This window comes from Ursus maritimus, unplaced genomic scaffold (assembly GCF_017311325.1).
Source record: "Ursus maritimus isolate PB19 unplaced genomic scaffold, ASM1731132v1 scaffold_1, whole genome shotgun sequence".
Classification (NCBI taxonomy): domain Eukaryota; kingdom Metazoa; phylum Chordata; class Mammalia; order Carnivora; family Ursidae; genus Ursus; species Ursus maritimus.
This window is the reverse complement of record NW_024423343.1, coordinates 36,689,726-36,710,125: the sequence shown is the minus strand read 5'-3', so window position 1 is coordinate 36,710,125 and position 20,400 is coordinate 36,689,726. Positions and strand designations below refer to the sequence as shown.

Sequence of the window (20,400 nt, the reverse complement as noted above, 5' to 3'; positions counted from 1 at the left end):
TTTCTATTTGGGGTAATGAAAAACTGTGGAAACAGATAGTGGTAATGGTTGCACAGCACTATGGATGTAATTAATACCACTCAGGTATACATTTAAAAATGGCAAAAGTATAGTTATATATATTTTATTACAGCAAATAAAACATTTTTACCATGTGTGGTTCATAACTTATTCAAAACTAACTGTAAAAATTATAGTTAATTTAGAATTGTATGTTCTTCACATGAAAGAATTCACTAATTCTGTTCTTCTGATCACAAATGTGATATAAATATTCAAAATTATTTCTTTTCAGAAAAGAAATTTGAAAAACTTGAAATATGACTGAAAAATAATTAAAAATCAAAACAAACTTCTTACTTTAATTGGTTCAGGCTGCATCAGGTGCAGGCATAGCGATGGCACTTGAGCATAAACCTGGTGATATGTTGCTTGAACTCCATGATAGAATAAGGTATGTTAAAAAAATGTATTACCTTTCATTTATTAATTCAAAGTATTTATTCAAAGTTGCAATGTACTAGGCACTTTGCTATACAATGGAGGAACACAAATGAAAGAACACATTCTATCTTTAATTAATTTATAGACTGATCAGGGAACTAGTTGAACTAGTCAAAACTACTGTAAGTCCTATGAAATATATATAGAAGAAAAGAAAAGAACTACTTGATTTAGCTTAAGAAAACTGTAGGAGTCAGAAAAAGTTTTCTAGTGGAGTTGATGCTTGGATTTGAAGAATTAAGAAAAGAAGTTGGGAATAGTATATACAAAGACACCCTTGGGCGCCGGGGGAAATCATGGAATTAAGTGCCCAACTCTTGATTTTGGTTCAGGTCATGATCTCAAGATCTAAGATTGAGCCCTCGTCAGGCTCTGAGCTCAGCAAGAATTTACTGATCCCTCTCCCTCTGCTCCTTCTTCTGTTCTCTCTCTCAAAAAAAAAAAAAAAAAAAGAAATCTTAAAAAACACCCCAAAACAAAACAATACACCTCATGCACAAGGCACGCAGGAAGAAAAGCAAATTACATTTGGGGGGGAGGGGAATCAGACTGGCTTAAGACAGCTAATGGCTACATCAACACCAGAAAAGGGGTAGGCTACAAGTTCTATAAAGAAAACAGTACTGTTAAGAGTTGAATTTGGTTCCTCAAAATGTATGTTGAAGTCCTAACCTCTGTACATCAGAGTGTGACCTGATTTGTAGACAGGAGGTATTTGTAGAGCTAATCAAGTTAATAGGTCATTTGGGTAGACGCCAATCTAGTATGATTGCTATGCCTTACAAAAATTGAGAGAGAATTTGACATAAAGATAGACAAATAATGTGCAGGAGAAGATGGCCATCTAGCAAGCTAAGAAAGAGAGGACTGAAACAGATGCTTCCCTCATTGGCCCTCATGATGGAACCAGTTCTGCGCAGCTACTTGATCTTCACTTCTGGTCTCTAGAACTGTGAGACAATAAATATTTGTTGTTTAAGCCACATCCGAGTTTGTGGTACTTTATTCTGGCAGTATGATGCAGCTATTTTATAGCTAGTGCGGTGTCTTTCTGACTTATAGACAAAAATGTTACACAAACAGGCATGTAAGAGCTCAGAGAATATAGCACCCACAAGCTTTCTTCAACAAAGAGTACTTTGCAGATTTAGTCAAGCAAGTAATGAACTGAGGGTGAGATGAAAACAGAGAAATCCTGGTAGAAGTAGTGATAAGTAACATTAAGATCAACTGTGAAAATTATTGTTCCAGAGCATCATAATGTTATAAACCTCGGCAATATAAAAGATAATACATTCTAATTGGGAGGTGGGTGCTAATTTTCTAATCTTTTACAACACTGATTTAAAACATCTCCTTACAGTTCTTGGCACATAGATGCTAAGGCAATATGGTTTGGGAACGTAATTTAAAGACACTGAAGATAACATTTACAATTTGTAGTTATGAAATATTTTTTAAAGATTTATTTATTTGGGGAGGACGGCAGAGGGGAGAGAGAGAACTCTGACAAGACTCCTGACTGTGTGCCAGAGCCCAACTACTTAGGGGGCTTGATCATGACCCTGAGATCATGACCCAGCTGAAATCAAGAGTTGGATGCTTAACTGACTGACATCGCACGTACACATGAAATATTTTTGATTCACATATCTGAAGGAAGAAGTTTTTAAGATTTTTTGAATTTTAATATGCTTAATTGACAGAATGTTAGTAACAATACAGATTGACAGGCAAGCAGAAAAAGAAATATTTGGTATCTTACTCTTTCAAAGGAGATCAAGTCAGAGATTAGCCTAGTACAGTGAACAGTTGGTTTAGAAATGGTTCAGAACTAGTTAATAAAAAAAGTCTAAGATGAAGCATTCTTAGATATATATAAAAGGGGAAAGGTGTGTGAATAAATCAAAGAAAAAACACGTGCAGCTTCCATGAGGGTCTTAAACAAATATTTTTAGAAAAGAAAAAGAAAAGAAATGTTAAGATGAGACAGTTATAGATAAAATTACCTTGAGACTAATGCATACCTCTGGAACTGAAGTTTCCATCGAAAGATAGCGGAGGAGGAACACATCCACCATCTTGCGCATTTCCACTGGTTGATAAACCTCAGAAGGTTGCAGGTATAAGAATGGAGCAGAAGAGGCAGGAGACTAAACAAACCATATTTTTAATTCAACTATGATTAGTTACTTCAATTAAAAACCAAATGACTTACCCAACAGATGACAGAAATAATTGTTTCACATTTTTGCTGAAGTTCTTTCCAGGGATAGCATAGACCTATCTTGTTACAAATTTCAATTGTGTAGATGTGATTAAGAACTTTATCAATCGGGTAAATATTAAAGTTCTTAGAAGCTTCAGAACCTCTTATAAATTCAGAAAATAGTTATTTAAAACCACTATCAAAGGTTGTAATAATATAACTTATAGTATTTTGAGTTGGCATAAACATCTATTCTCAGCTTTGAGACTTCACATGGAAGTGGGAAATGTCATTATAGTCTTTTGGTGGTATACTATTTGTATCAAAAGTTGAGAGATGGTTTATTTACTTAGGAGCACATGGCAAACTGAAGCAAAATTGAAGTACAACTGAAAAAATGATACATTTTCCCATAATAATAAAAACTAATTTTTCATGTTTATATAAGTACTCACTTTTTAATAAAATGCTTTCACTTACATGATCTCATCGTGATCTTCACCAAGATCAGGAAAAGAATTTACAAAGGTATGGTATCATTACTTCCATTTTACAAATGAGGAAGCTAAGAATATAGTGATTAAATGAATTGCAAAGGTATCACAGTTACTAAATAGAAGCAGGATATCTCAAATCTATTTCTCCTGATCTTTAATATTCACTCAGTCTTCACAAAACAGAATGAAAAAAGTTAATATTTACCTGAGGAACACCCCACTGCCAATGTCCTGGTAGACACTGTGCAGGTGCCTAAAATGAAATCAAAAAACAAAAAACCCACCAGGTTATAAACAAGGGTCAAAACTGAATACCTATATGCAAAAGAATGAAGCTGGATCCCCCTAAACCTCTAACTATATACAAAATTAGCTCAAACTGGGTCAAAGACCTAAATGTAAGAGACTAAAACTATAAAATTCTTAGAAGAAAATGTGTGTAACTCTGTGGGTTTAAATTAGGCAAAAAAAAAATTATGACATGAAAGCTCAAGCAACAAAGCAACAAAAGAAAGAGATAAATTGACTTAGGTCAAAATGAAAAACTTTTGTGCTACAAAGAATACCACCAAGTAAGTGAAAATAAACTCAAAGGATGGCGAAAACATTGATAAAATTATATATCTGATAAAGAACTCGCATCTAGAATATATAAAGAAAATGTTATAACTGAATAATAAAAGACAAGTAACCCAAATTTAAATGGGTAAAAGATATAATAGATATTTATCCAGAGAAGATATGTAAAAGTGGCCAATAAGCATATGTAGATATTGAACATCATTAGCCTCAGCTTATGAAATCAATTGATATCACTTTATATCCACTGTATCCACTAGGCAGGCCATAATTAAAAAGATGGTAAGTGTTGACAAGGATGTGGAGAAATTAGAATCCTCATAAACTGCTGGTGTGGGTGTATAATGGTGCAGTCTTTTTGGAAACCAGTATGACACTTCCTCAGAACTTTAAACATAGAGATACCATATGACTCCAGTGATTCTATTCCCAGGTAATAAGTGGCCTACACAAAGGAAAACATATATCCACATAAAAACTTGTACAGGAATGATCACAGTAGTATTCTTTATAACAGACAAAAAGTGGGAATACACTCAAATGTCTGTCATTTGATGAAAAGTAAACAAAAATGTGTTATATCATATAATGGAATATTATTCAGCCATAAAAAGAAATGAAATACTGATACAGCCACATGGATAAACTGTGAAAACATTATGCTAAGTGAAAGAATCCAGTCACTAACCACATATAGTAGACTCCATTTATATGAAATATTCAGAATAGGCAAACCTATAAAAGACAAAATAGATTACTGGTTGCCTAGGCTGGGAGTAGGAGGAAAAGAAGGAGTGACTACTAATGGGTAAGGATTTTGGGGGAGGGTTGATTAAAATGTTCTAAATTTGACTGTGTTATGGTTACTTACAACTCTGAATTTAGTAAAAAACACTTGCACATTTTAAAAAGCTGAATTGAATGCTATGTGAATTATATATTAAAAAGCTGTTAAATAAAAGAGGGTCAAATTTTTAAACTCATTGTAAAATGACAATATAGCACACTTTTATTTCTTAAACTAGTTGTATTATTTTTAATAATAACTGTTTTATTCTTTGTTATTTTCCATTTTAATAACGTCTTTTTTCATTATAAAGTAAAAAAACAGAAAAAGTAGAGTAAGAAGATGCCATGGATCTGCTATCTAAACTGAATCACTGTTAATTTAGTGCTAACTACTTAAGTTGCTAATGGATGACATCACTGTAATTATGATGACCAAGTTAATGGAAGTCTATGTTCTGTATTCTACATTCAAGAAGAGGCAGGATAATAATCTTTTAAGAAAATATTTTAATAAAAATCTGAAATAAAATGATTTATATATAGTTTTTAGAGAAATGAAATTACTATCTATTTATGAAATAGACATATGGGGGATAAATGCTAATTAAACCACATATTACCTGATTTGACTAATAAAAACTGATAAAGCTACCAATCTTAGAATTTGTAAAAGAAAGAACAAGGGAAGATTCTTATCAAAGAGGCAGAATGATGAATGTATACCTAGAAAAGAAAATATATGAGGTGAAATGATTTTTTTATATTTACAAATATTATATTATAAATTGGTACCAAAATCTTTCCTAATAATCTAGGTAATCATTACTTCCAATTTTATAAGTTGTGTCAAGCCAACACCGGGGTCAAACTATAAAAATTAAACTGTATTAGAGACTTTCAAGAATGTATTGAGTACATCAAGTGAGCTATAGCTGTATGTAATCAATATAATGAAGGAGCAGCTAGACTCAATGGCGTGCAAGAAGAAAGCAACTCTATTTTTTTCACCCCTGACCTTTAAAAGCACTGTGTTGAGCTGTTCTTCTTGCCCCAGGATAAAAATTGGGACAGATCACTTTTGGGGTGTAGCAGTTTCCAAATGTTGACTCTCTAGTTAGGTAGTTTTTTTTTTTTTTTTTTTTTAATATTTTATTTATTTGACAGAGAGAGAGCACAAAGCAGTGGGAGAGGCAGGCAAGAGGGGAGGGAGAAGCAGGCTCCCACTGAGCAGGAAGCCCTTGACCTGAGCTGAAAGTGCAGCTTTAACTGACTGAGGTCACCAGGGGCCTCTAGTTAGGGTTATACTGATTCTTTGGATCTCCCTGCTGAGAACTTTTTTTTTTTTTAAGATTTTTCTTTATTAATTTGAGAGAGAACAGAGCAAGCAAGAGACCGAGCAAGGAAGCAGCAGAGGAGAGGAGTCTACCGGGCTTGATCCCAGGACCCCGGGATCACGAGACCTGAGCAGAAGACAGATGCCCACTGAGCACCCAGGCACCCCTCCCTGCTGAGCTTCTAACTGCAATTCTAGCCCTAATTCTAGTAAGTCTACTTCACACAGGTTCTTTCTTTATTGGGATCACCTAAAATTTTTTGAAAAGGGTTCTTCTGAGGTTCATTTCTCTGCTCTTGGGACACATAAACCCTTTGCTTGTTGTGAGTAGAAGTTCAACACATTCTCACTGTAGTCTCTCTCTCCAGGCTCTGCCTCCAGAGACTAGCCCAACTTAGCTTACTTGGGACTTTAATTTGTAATTAATTTATTCCCCCTGCCACCTGTCTCTTGGACTTCTTTAGAGAGGTCAGGCACAAGTACCATCTACACTGAATTTCGGGGGACAAACATTAAGTATTCTTAGTCATTCTCGATGTCTTCTTTACTTGGTTGGGAAGAAGGGACATGTCATAGCATTCTAACAACTCTCTTGCAATCTCATCCCTCCCCTCATATGTGCTCAAAGGTAGGCAATAAGCTAAAGGACCCCAACTGGTATCACAATATTTGCGCTTGTCATATTAAAAGAATCTGGTACCTAATGTTTCTGTCTTGGACTTCTGCAAATTCGAGGCAGCTAGGGAAAGTAATTATATTTTAAATATATTTCATTAAGTTATATTTTAAATATATGTCTTAAGTATCATCTTTAGTAAGTGAAAAAAGAAACACTTTTAGTTTTATATTTAGCATGGTAATAGGATTTACAAGTTTATTTACAAATAAATACTGTAATATAATAATATATAATATACACTAATATATAATAATATAATAAATTTGAAATAAATTTAAATTGTAAATTTATTTAGAATTTAGAATACCACCACCCCAAAACCCAGTCTAATACTAAAAAGACATTCTTTAAGCAACATTTAATCTGGGTCTTTTCAAAAGTTCAAAAGAAAAAAGAAAAAAGAGAAATAAATTCTCTTCCACAATTCCAGAGGTAGGAAAGAATGTGATTTTATTTGTGTAGTGCAATAGATGAGAGGTTGGCAAACTTTTCCTATAAAGGGCCAGAGGGTAGTATTTTAAGCTTTGCAGACCATAATACTTGAACTCTGCCATTGTAGTACAAAGCGGCCGTGGAGAGTATATCAACAAATATTCTTTATTTACAAAATACTGAAATGGTCTGCATCATGGCTCATTAACTTCGCTCTCCCATAAGAATTAATGAAGAGTGCTGGTTAACTATAAAGAGTTGTGCCATAATATAAACCATAATATATTACTTATTTTAGTATAGATTGTTAAGATAATAATGCAAAGAAAGTGACATAATGTTAACAATAACACTAAAAATCAGCCTGGATCCAATATGTGTATCTGTATGTTGTTTTGGAAATTGTTTGCTATAAACTTTTTAAGATTAAATGTTAGCCAGAGGAGCAAAAACCAACCTCATTACATTTGGTTAAATGAACAAAACATTTCATCTTCTTTGTATGATATATTGTTCAGTTCCCCATAAAAGAAAAAAAAAAAAGCCAGCACTGCTATCAAGGCTTAACTATCTCTTTAATTATTAGAGTATTTCAAGAGAAGAATACAATGGAAACTTAACCAAAAAGGACTAATATTAAGAGAGTTTTCATTGTGATTTCATGTTTACCTGGTAGTGATATGCAGGTTGCTGATAAACTGGGCTGTGAACTACCATCACAGGGAACTAGATATAGAACGTGAGCTATAAGAGGGGAAAAAAATTGAAAAATTATTTTAGGCCTTGACAAAATTCCTTAAAAATAAGTTTATTATAAAATTTATCCTGAACTGTTACCTAAACCCAGTGAATTTATGGTCTATAATTAGAAATGTCATTTTTCTACCTCTTATTGATAGTATGACTAATTCCACTTAAGTCTACTAAAAATCATCACAGTATTCCCACTTTCTTTGGCTTCATTTTTCATGGTAATGCTAAAACAACCACCAAAAAGCTGCTTTTAGTCCAAAGATTATAAAATATAGTTCTAAAGAGAATATTTAAAAAGAAAATGACAGCTGGACTTACGGTGACACTGCTATTTCCATCATGAGACCAGCAGTAGATAATGTTTATACAACATAGAACTGAATGAATAATCATATCTGATTTTTGCCACTGATTTCCCACCTGCTTGCACAAATAATTAAACCTACTCCTTTGTTATACACTTAACTAAGGCAAATATCGTACTTACTGAAGCATTTATCAAATCTATTTTATTAATTATTGACATTTAAATGAGTTAATTCATCTAATAAACATCAAGTTTCTCTATGTTTGAAGAAATTACACACTAACACTTCATTATTCAAAGTACTAATACCCTAAAATATATTATGTAAAAACCAAGACCATTAATCAAAGCAGGCAAATTGTATTATAAGATAGGTAAAATAAGCTTTAATAATAGCAATTAAAAATTCAATTTCTAACATGGGATCTACTTTAAGTTTTGCTTTAATGTTCACTCCCTCCCTCCACAAATGAGTATCACTAGTTTTGTACAGTTTTTCAGAACATAATTGCTAATAAAATTATACCAAGATGAACATTAGAAAAAGAATAATGTAATTTACTATATTATTTATTTTCTATTAATAGATAAAGGAGAAAAAAATCTCAGCAGATATAGAAAAAGATTTATTAAAATTCAATACCCTTTCATGATAAATTCAATATTCTTTCATTCTTAGCAAACAGAATATGACATTTCCTTATTGATTTGGGGCAATAATTCTCAATCAGGGTATGACTTGCCCCTAGGGAACATTTGGCAATACTTTTGGTTTTTAAAGATGTGGGGAGACTAGGACACTGCTAAATATCCTACCATGTACAGGGATTAGCCTCCAACAACACAGAATCATCCGGCCCAAAATGTCAATAGTGTTGAGGTTGAAACATTGGTTATGGCTAAGATATCTTCCAAAACCTACGAGTGTATACATAAATATGTACACTGTACATATATATATAAGCATATATTAAGTATTTATATAAGTATATATAAAGCTGAAGTGTGAATCACTGAACTTGTTTCCTTTTTAAGAACAAGGTCATGTTATCCTATAAATACTATAGCAGAGACAATGCTGGTGCAGTAACTCAATGGAGATAAAATGAGAAAAGAGCAGAAAGAAACAGAAGTATACTAAATCATAAATGATTGTCTATATCAAAGTTTTGGAAGGTTACTGATCAAATGTTACTATTTAAAAAGCATTATTACATACAAGTCACAACTATTAGTACGTATGATTTAAAAATACACCATCATAAAAAGCAACAAAACCACAGGTACCTAAGAATAAATCCAACAAAAGATGTGCTAAATTTATTTTATGGAAAAAGAATTTTATTGACAGATGGAAATAAAAGACTTAAATAAGTGTTTGTGGATGGTAAATTTCAGTATTATACCCAAATTAATCTACACATTTAATGCAAATTCTAATAAAAATCCAACAAAGGCTTCTCACAAAAATTGAACAAGCTGGATTATAAAATCTATATTTATAAAAAGTAGAGACTTAAGGATAGACGAGAGACTCCTGAAGAAAAAAAGTGACAGGACTGCTCTATCAGATTTAGTGCTTGTTCTAGCCAATAGGAATTAAAACAGAATTGGGCAGGGCAAACACACCAATGGAACAGAATAGAGCCCAGAAGAAACCCACCCCCCAAATGTGGCATTTCATAGAGGATTCATTTCCAAAATAATGAAAGAGGATGGATTAGTCAACACATGAACTCAGATTTAAGTATCTAAAATGTGAAAAGCAGCAGTACTATAGTATTTTTAAAATAAAATATAGAATATCTATATTGTGATAAGGAAGTGTTTTTTAATTTAAATTTTTTATTCTTTTTGGAAGTGTTTTTGTAAAACAGCAATAGTATAGTATTTTAAAATAAAATACAGAATATATTGTAATAAAGGAAGTGTTTTTTTAATTTAAATTTTTTATTCTTTTTTTTTTGGAAGTGTTTTTTTTTTTTTTGTTTTGTTTTTGTTTTAAAGATTTTATTTATTTTTGACAGAGAGAGACAGCCAGCGAGAGAGGGAACAGAAGCAGGGGTGTGGAGAGGGAAGAAGCAGGATCCCAGCAGGAGCCTGATGTGGTGCTCGATCGAACGCTGGGATCACGCCCTGAGAGCCGAGGCAGAGCGGCTTAATGACTGCCCACCCAGGCGCCCCTGGAAGTGTTTTGTTTAAAAATAAGAGACCGAAAGATGAAACCATTTCCATAAAGGAAAACACATTAATACATTTGTTAACATATCAAAACAAATAATTATTGTATGACCAAAAAAAACCCCTGTAAAGGTTAATGGACAAAACCACCCACCACGAAGAACTCACAAAATTCATATAATGAATTAAAGAGAAAAAACAAATAAACCCAGTAGAAAAAGATAAAAGGTAGGATATGAAAAGGCACCTCACAGAAGAAAAAGGGAATGGCCAATAAATACCTGAAATATGTTCAATCTTTACCAATGACTAGGAAGATATAAAAACAAAATACTGTTTCATAATAATATTGACAAAACTTTAAAGTTTAGGCAGATTATGGAGAATGGTGGAGCTCTCATAAACTGTTAGCTAAAGTGTAATCTGGTATATTTTGGCAACATTTAGTCAAAGATGTGTATATTCTAAAAAAAAAAAAAGATGTGTATATTCTATAATGTGATTAGACTTCTATGCATATATATGGTAGCCTTAGACCAAGGTAGGGAATACAAAAATTTTTCCAGTGGTAATAGGCATGAATAGGTTTAGGAGTATTAATTTTTTAGATCCTAAGTTTCATATGTACTCTTCCCTGATTTCATCTGTGAATGTGTCTGTGTACAATGTGTCTGTCTTCTTTCATAACTCCCTTTCCACAATTACCATTCTCCTTCATGATGCAAGGTCACACTTCTCTCATTCTGGATCTGTTATAATGCTTTGTTTGGGAATATAAATACCAAAAGGGCATCAAACAAATAGATAATTCAAGAAGGCAATGCCCTTGAAAATGAGAGAAGTGAAGCAAAGCAAAAAAGCTTGTATTAGAAATATTAAAGGGGAGATGGTCCCTTACTTCATCAGAGAACAAAATAGGTTACATGATGGTTAGAGGAATACTTAACTCATTTATCTGAGCTTAAAAATAACTAAAATAATTAAAAGTTACAATTTTCTAATAGAAATGAAGTTTTATTTGATTAGTTTTATTTGGTCGACTAGTTTTGTTAACAGAGTTCTAGACATTTTCCATCCTTTTTTTTTTTTTGAGGATTATAACTGACATATAATATGTTGGTTTTAGGTATACAACATACATAATATGTTACATTCCTAAATTATTTAAAATTATGATAAATTTTCAGATATCACATTAAAAATGAGTATTCATAATTTTTCAGAAAATTTTAGAGAGATATACAAGTGAAAAACTTTAAAGACTACTTTCCTAGGCAAACTCTCACATAATACATACAAGATTCAGATGTTCACTGTAGTCTTGATTACAGAAAAACTTAAAAATGTCCATCAATAAGAGGATATACACTCGTACAATGGAATATTATTAAATATTAAAATAAGTAATTAATATTACTAGTATCAACATGGTTTAATCGCAAAACATAATGTTGAATAGAAAAACTGATTATTTATATAGTGTTTAAAAATCACCCAAGAAGCAATACTACTTATTGTTTAAGGATACCTACATTTGTAGTAAAAACATAAAATGATAAGAAAGATATTCTGGTTATATATTCTGGATATGTCTGAGGAGAAAAGAGGGTAAGAAAGTGAGGACAAGCAGACTTTACCTGAATTTCTCATATTTCATTCCTTATTAAAAGAACTTAGGGTAAAATGGAAAAATGTTAACATTTATTAAAAAAGTAGGACATGGCTGTTATATTATTATTCATACTTGTCTATGGTTGAAATATTTCAGAAAATAAATGTTTTAAAAAATTGATAGAATAGATGGAAACCCTTTCAAGATGAAAATTACTTACAGGCCAAGGTGGTGGGACAGAAGGTTACCTCTGGAGTATGAAAATAAGCAACACCATTATGATAAAGTGTAAAGGGATATCCAGTTGAGTTGATTGGAAGGTACATGTTTCCAGCTGCTGGCATTATACTGGAAACCTAAAGCAAAGATTAAATAATAATAATTAAAATGTTCAGTTTAACTTTGAAAAGATAATTTCTGAACACTTGAAAATGTTTATCTTAACACATCTATATGGTTAGTAAAATTGACGATGTTGTAAATTTTTAAAAATTCCATATGTTAAAGTATTTTCAAAGTATGTATTTTCAAACTCACTCTCTTAGAGCTTTTATTAGCTTAAAGTGAATAAGAGAAAAAGAAGTTCAATAAAGAATACTAAAAATTCACCAATTTAGATTTTAATAGCAATGTAATCAAACTGAGTCTTAAAATTTACATTATTTTCAGCAAGGTCATTATTTTTACAAATATAAATTATATATGAAGTTAACTGAAGACTATATAGACACTGTAATGAATTTCCTAGGTTAGTAAGACCTATATTTGCTGAAAAGGCCAAAGACGATGAAGGCAGTGAAGCTGGAAAAGGTTTCCTGAAGACATTTTGGTTCCACCCTACAAATCTTGGATCTACTATCATTGAGGCTATGACTCTTTTATTCTTCAGCCTCCCTTTGCTATAACTGCTGCTTATTGCAAACATGTCCAAAATCTTCATGTAGTGTACCAGGTTCCCATCTCTTTTCTCAGATGCAAGTATTATAAAACCCTCCCTCCCCCAAAATAAAAAATTTTTTGTCAAAGAGAACACTTGAAAAATTTATATAAGGCAAGTCAGTTTAAGTATTTGACCAGCAAGTTTAGAGTGTAAATTACTGGAACTGGCGAATCCTCCTTCCATTATACCAGTAATTCTCAAATTTTAACATACATTAGACCTCAAGTGGACAGTTTATTAGAATACAAATTCAGGAGCCAGATTTGCAGAATTTAGATTCAGTACGTCTGGGGACAGGGCCTACGGATCTGCATTTTGACAGACTCCAACTGAACTGTTACTGGCTGCAAACCACTGGAGTAGCACTGGCCTACCACTTTAAGCAGCACTAAGCTTACGAGTGTTTTATATTTATTCACTATATTTCATATAGTATTGTTACTGCTATGTAGTTGATTCTTAATCCCATCCTTTAAGAATATGATGAAAACCATGAATCACTTTTCAGGGATATATAACATTCAAACAAAATTTTGCACACAATTCAGGAGGTTTATAGATTTTGCTTCAAAGATGCTAAAGGAACCACAAGGTTTATCTGTTAAGTAAATAAATAAATTCTGAGTAATTTATTACAAGGCATTGAACTTGGCTGGTGATACAACCAAAAAGAAAAAAGAAAAAATTGGACATGCTGTGTAGTTAGTTTCCGTGGGGAAAATAGTTATTAACTTATTACACAATTAATTAATTAAATAAAATTTTGATAAATACATTAAGAGATAGTATAGGTATTACACTGGGTAGTATGAATTTTCTAATTGTATTGAATTTGTGAAATGATGTTTGGGCTGAGCATTAAAAGAATGATTGGGAGGCACCCGAGTGGCTGGGTTGGTTATGTTTGATTCTTTTTTTTTTTTTTTAAAAGATTTTATTTATTTATTTGACAAAGAGAGACAGCTAGCGAGAGAGGGAACACAAGCAGGGGGAGTGGGAGAGGAAGAAGCAGGCTCCCAGAGGAGAAGCCTGATGTGGGGCTCAATCCCAGACCGCTGGGATCACACCCTGAGCCGAAGGCAGACACTTAACGACTGCGCCACCCAGGCGCCCAAGTGTTTGACTCTTGATCTCAGCTCAGGTCTTGATCTCAGGGTTGTGAGTTCAATCCCACATTGGGCTCCTTGCCCAATCTTAAAAAAAAAAAAAAAAAAGATCGGGATGGGAATGGGATGGCAAAGAGCGTTCTAGGTAAAGAAAATAATGTATATCAGGAATATGGTATGTTCTGGAACTGAGAGAAGGCTAGAAGGCTAAAGTATAGGAAGAAAAGGAAAGAACAGCTCAAAATAAGCAGAGAATAATATAAAAATTCATACTTTTTTTTTTTTAAGATTTTATTTATTTGACAGAGAGAGAGAAACAGCCAGGAGAGAGGGAACACAAGCAGGGGAAGTGGAGAGAAGACAGTCAGGCCCCAGAGGAGGTCGACTGATGGGGCTCAATCCCAGACCACTGGGATCACACCCTGAGCCAAAGGCAGACGCTTAACTGCACCACCCAGGCGCCCCTAAAATGTACACTTCTTTTTTTTTTTTTTAAAGATTTTATTTATTTATGTGACAGAGAGACAGCCAGCGAGAGAGGGAAACACAGCAGGGGGAGTGGAGAGAAAAAGCAGGCTCCCAGCTAGAGGAGCCCAATGTGGGACTCGATCCCAGACCGCTGGGATCACGCCTCTGAGCCAAAGGCAGATGCTCAATGACTACGCTACCCAGGCGCCTCCCTAAAATGTATCTTTGAAAGATGTGAACTCTGGCTGCCTTGTATATGATGGGCGGAAGGTACCAAAACTGGATTCAGAAAGCAAGTAGAGGCTCTTCCGGGTAATCAAGGCAAGTAGGTGGGTAGCTAGGACTAGAATGTTGGTAACGGAGATGGAAGCGATAGATTTGAGAAAAAATTGAGATAAAATACCCGTGTTTGTAAATCTCACTTTTTTATACTTAATATTTATTTGCAGAAAAGTATAAAAAGAGCTTTGGAGTCAACTTGTCCTGGATTTGAAAATTAATGCTTTCATTTGGTTATTAACCCTATACTTCTCAAATTTACCGTCTGTTTGAACGTATTCAGCATAGTGATTTATGGTTTTTTTTTAAAGTAACTTATGGGTCATATGAACATTACTACTTATACCTACTGCTGGTAAAATAGAACTGTTACTACATGGTACAGCTTAACTCTTGGAACTAACCTACTAAGGACACTTCAGTTATCTTCTAAATTAACAATATGCTAAGTCAAAATTAAACTTGTTAATTGTTAATTTCTTTTTTTAAAGATTTTATTTATTTATTTGACAGAGACAGAGAGAAAAGAGAGAAAGAGAGAGAGCACAAGCAAGGGAGTGGAGGAGGGAGAAGCAGGCTCCCACTGAGCAGGGAGGCCCAATGTGGGACCTGGCCGCATGAGACCCTGAGATCGCCTGAGCCAAAGGCAGTTGCTTAAATCAAACTGAGCCAGCAGGCACCCCATAACTGTTAATTTCTAAGTCAAAAATAGAACAGTCCAAATGAGCACAACTATTAATTTGTTAACAGGTATACAATAACCACCTAATGTTTTAAACGTCCCAGTAGACACTAGGACACAGTTAAGGAAGAATAAGAAAATTGGTTACTAATTTTATGTATCTCCTTCTAACCACGAACTATTATGGATTTTAATAAATATTTGTATAAGCAACTGCATAAAGGATGCTTAATATAATAAATAGAGTGAAAAAAGTAGACAACAATCAGAAATTCGAGGAAGGCACAACTTTGCCAATTCTAAAGCTTTAGGAATTGTTCCCCTTCATAATTATGACATATCTAGTTGGGCTAGTATCTACTCAGCAACTAGAGTTTCTGATACTGGTTCTATATTTTTACTTTCAGTATCTTCAATTTCTAATTTTTAAAATTACTTTTCTAATTCAGAAAAATTTCTAATAGAGTACCAAAAATACTTCTAATTACTTTGAATTTTAAATCATATATATATATATATATATTTTAATGTTTTTTATTATATTATGTTAGTCACCATACAGTACATCCCTGGTTTTTGACGTAAAGGATTCGATGATTCATTAGTTGCGTGTAACACCCAGTGCACCATGCAATCGTGCCCTCCTTACCCATCACCAGCATATCCCATTCCCCCCACTCCCCTTCCTCTGAAGCCCTCAGTTTGTTTCTCAGAGTCCACAGTCTCTCATGCTTCATTCCCCCTTCTGATTAACTTGCTGCTTTATCCCTTTCTTCCCCTAAATTATATTTTTATGTAGAAGAGTTTCCTTTAAAGATGTAACTATATGCAATATATGTAAGCACCATTATTTCTGTAAAAATTTTCCCTTCTGCTCCAAATCTAACATATATTAATTTGTGGTAAGAAGTATTCATTTGATTACCAACTTTGTTAAAAATAACTTTATTAAATGAAAGAAGCCTGATATTTTAATTAAGTTCTTGAAAAAAGTCTAATATTTCAAAAAGAACCATGCAAAAAGCCACTGAAAAATACATTAGTTCTCAGCAGCAATATACAGGTTTCACACTTGTTGTTTTCTTATTCTTTGGACCAATGTTCAGTTTCTTATCCTTATAATTAAGTTTTTCAGCCCCACAAAATAAGAAAAAATTATTTTATTATCTTGGTACTACTATGGAAACCAATAATGAAAAGTGTTCGTAGAAACAATTTTAAAAATTCAGACTATAACATTGCAGCAACAAGAATACTGGAAAGGACAAAGTCTTTGGATATTAAAACATCTGGGTTTTAGAGATCTGCGGTTCCAATGCTTTGACCACAGTTCTTTAATTGGAATACAGTCAGTCCTCTATTCATAGAGCCCATATTTGGGAATTCACCTATTCACTAAAATTATTTGTAACCTAAAATCAATACTTGTGGCAATTTAGTGGTTACTAGTGGACATGAGCACAGAGGTGGAGATTTTTGAATTGCCTGACATACGCAGTCCCAGGCTGAGGCCAAACAAGGCTAACATTCTACCTTTTGTCTCAGTTCTTAAACAAGAGTTTGCTTCATGTTGTTTAGTGCCATGTTTTTATGCATTTTTGTGTTTTTATGTTGAAATTCTGCTATCTTTTTTTTTTTAATTTTGCTGGTATTTAAATGGCCCTCAAGTGTAGTGTTGAAATGCTGGCTAATGTTCCTAAGCACAAGAAGATGTCATTTGCCTTATGGAGAAAATGTTTTTAAAATAAGCTGAATTCAGGCCTGAGATTATACCACTGTTGGCCAGGAGTTCAATGTTAGTGAATCAATAATATATATTTAACATGATGTCTTTAAACGGAAGCACACATAAAACAAAGTTATGTATTGACTGGTTGATGGAAATAATGTAAGCAGAAACTTGTGTGAACCTTGTATTTCTTCTAAGGAGCAACAGTCCCATATTTGCTAATTGAGTGTTCATGGCAACTTTATAGAACATAACTACTATGAATAATGGGATCCAACACCACGTGTGATTTAATAATGCACAATTCAAACTCTATTTTTCCTAAAGAAATTAAATGTAACATTTGTCAAATTTAAAGTTAGTACACTGAACTGTAAGCTAGACTTTTTCTATGAATGTTCTTAGCTTACATAAAGTTTTTCATAAAAAGAGGGGAAATAATCTCAGACCAATTTTACACAAAAATTCTGTTTGTAGTGTTTTAGGAATTCAAAGTGCTATTAACACTTCAGAAAACATCTATTCTCTTAGTAAGCAAATGAAGTAAAGTGCCATAGCAAACACATACTCATGCAATGATTTTACTGGAATTTAAATTTCTTCTGTAGATAAAATTTGTTTAATCTTTTTTTTTTTTTAAAGATTTAATTTGTAAGTGATCTCTACACCCAACGTATTGGGGGCTCAAAACTACAACACTTGGAATCCAAAGAGTTGCACAGTCCACCAGCTGAGCCAGTCAGGAGCCCCTGTTTAATTTCTTTTAATTCAATTTTTTGGAGGACTCAGTGTTAATCTTGAGATGCAAATAAGTTAAAATTTTTTCTAGCAATCAATCATTGTACTGGAATGCTAATAATGAGAAAAAAATACAAAGATTAATCTCAAAGAAACTCCAAAAATGAGTTAAGTACATCAAGATCTTACCTCTTTAGTATTTTTTGTGCATCTTCTTGTGTTTCAAAAGTGATGAAACCATACCTAAATAAATACATTAATTATTTTCTTAGAACATTTCATTAGCATTATATTAAAAATTAAATTTCTTTTTAAAGAATGAGCCACTGTAGGAATGAGCAGTTTTTATGGTGCACCATCATGCAAAATTTAGAGAATCATTCAGAGCATAACACTGTCACCTCCTCCTAGAGTCAGGGCACTAAAAAGAAAAAAAAAAAAAACAACAACCCAGGATCTTAAAACAGTTTCAGATCTGAGCCGTATATAAGGCAGGAAAGCTTGAAGGATTCGTGTCCTAGCTTACAAATTAGGATAAAATAAATTTTTAGTACAGAGCAATAATCTCCTTTTACAATAACAGAAGTTTAGCTTAAATAGGAATCAGAGTAGGAAAAAAATAAAAAATAAAAATTTCAACACAATAATTTTTATATTGACAAGCAGTATACAGATGTATTATTTATTATTAGCACAAATAAACTGATAATGTAATTAGTATTTCCCAGCATAAATCAATTAAAAATATATATATCATAGATTTTATATCTACTTTTCATATATAATTGTTACCTGCAGAGTACAATTCATATAATGTTCAAGATACAAATATATTATGTATGCAATATCAAAAGCCAAAATAGACAAAAGATATGAAAGAAATAAAAAGTATATCCCCTGCATAATTTCTATTTAGATATAGAAACTAGGTAGTGATAAATATCTTGACTACTATTTTGATTCATGATTACTCTATTGTATAGAAAGTTTATTTTTTTTTAAGCGAAGGAATTTCTCTTTTTCCTATTTGCCCAAACATTAAACAAGGGCTAAGGAAATATATTTTATGCTAAAATTTTTTTGGTAGAACACATACCCACCCAGTGGAAAGAGGCATAAAAATACAGTTTACATTTCATGTGTTTTAATGGTTAAAAAATGGATATTACCAAAAATATTGCAAATTCTATTAACCAAATACAAGTGGTACAATCTCACCTCATCCTAATACTATTTGTCAGCTGAGGAAGTATCTCAATTGTTTAAGTAACCTCTCTGCAGAATCATTTCTTCAAAATTAACAAAGCTGACATACTTAAATGTGGAACACTAGTATAATTTTTATCCACCTCACTGGTCCTTTCTCTTATGTCTATAAGTATGTAATGTCCTGCCTCTCTTTCAATAACAGACACAATCCTTCACTGATCTCCGCTGTCTTTACCCATTTTCTTTAACTTTGCTGTCAAACTTCTTAGAGTGAGTACACTATGTCAACTACCTCTTTCTTCTCTGAAATTTGGCTTTTGCATATACCAAATCCACTGAAACAGCTATAAGGTGATTAGTGATTTTTAGACAAATACACTGATTTCTTCTCGGTTTTCATTCTCTTTGATTTGGCAATTAAAAATCATTCTCATTAAAGTTGTATTTCTCGAGTTAGTTCTTTAGGTCTCTGAGAGCCAAAACACACAGAGGCATTTCTTATGCCAGCTTTTTCAAAATAAACCTCTCTCTAGTCTAAAAGCAAGCACACAATTCCAAAAGTATCTGAGGATTCCTTTAGCTTCTGGTTCCTTAGCTACTTGTACATTACTCAACATTAAATGCTGCTACCTAACTTTGAATGGTCCTTCAGCCCATGAGAGAATAACTTCCCAATAAATTAAGGAATGTTACAGTGTCCTCCCTCTCAAAATACACACACACACACACACACACACACACGAAATGGGAGATTAAAGGTTTGAGGAAAAGAAGAGGGGGATGAAATTCTCTTTTTAAAAAATGGAATCAAAGTAAGTTATATAAAACCCAATAATCCAATAAAAAACACAATTGTTTAATTCTATGTACTTTCTATAATGATACTAACCCTTTGGACACTCAGCTCTGTCATTTACGTCTTCCCACTTCTTTAACAGACCCATACTGGGAAAAAAATTTTCTTAAATCATTTTCATTTGTCTAATGGCATAAAAAAGAAAAACACAAAAAATATTTTTAATTGCTAAAAAATAGAAACAAGTCTTATACTTGTTTTGGAGACAGAAGAAAAAGATTATAAGCAAATAGCCAATATGAATATGAAATGCCTCTTAGCATAAAAGCAGTACATAAACCACTAAATTATTAAAATCAATGTAAAAACATTGCTTTATGCAGTAACTGTTCTTAAACTATTACAATCAATAAAATTTTTAAAGCTGAATTGCTTTAAAACTACAAAGAAAGTCTACTAATATTTAAAGAAATTCTTTTTGGTCAGTTTTTTTTTAAAAATCATTTGAATTAGGCATGGCTGTAACTATAGTAAAGGCATATGACTACTGGTTCTTATGGCTCAGAGAGGCTCATGAT

General features: G+C 32.7%; 1 pseudogene; it reads right to left on the bottom strand.

The window, feature by feature from the left end:
• Positions 1-342: 342 nt before the first annotated feature.
• LOC121105413 lies at positions 343-20,001 on the bottom strand (annotated as a pseudogene).
• Positions 20,002-20,400: the final 399 nt, after the last annotated feature.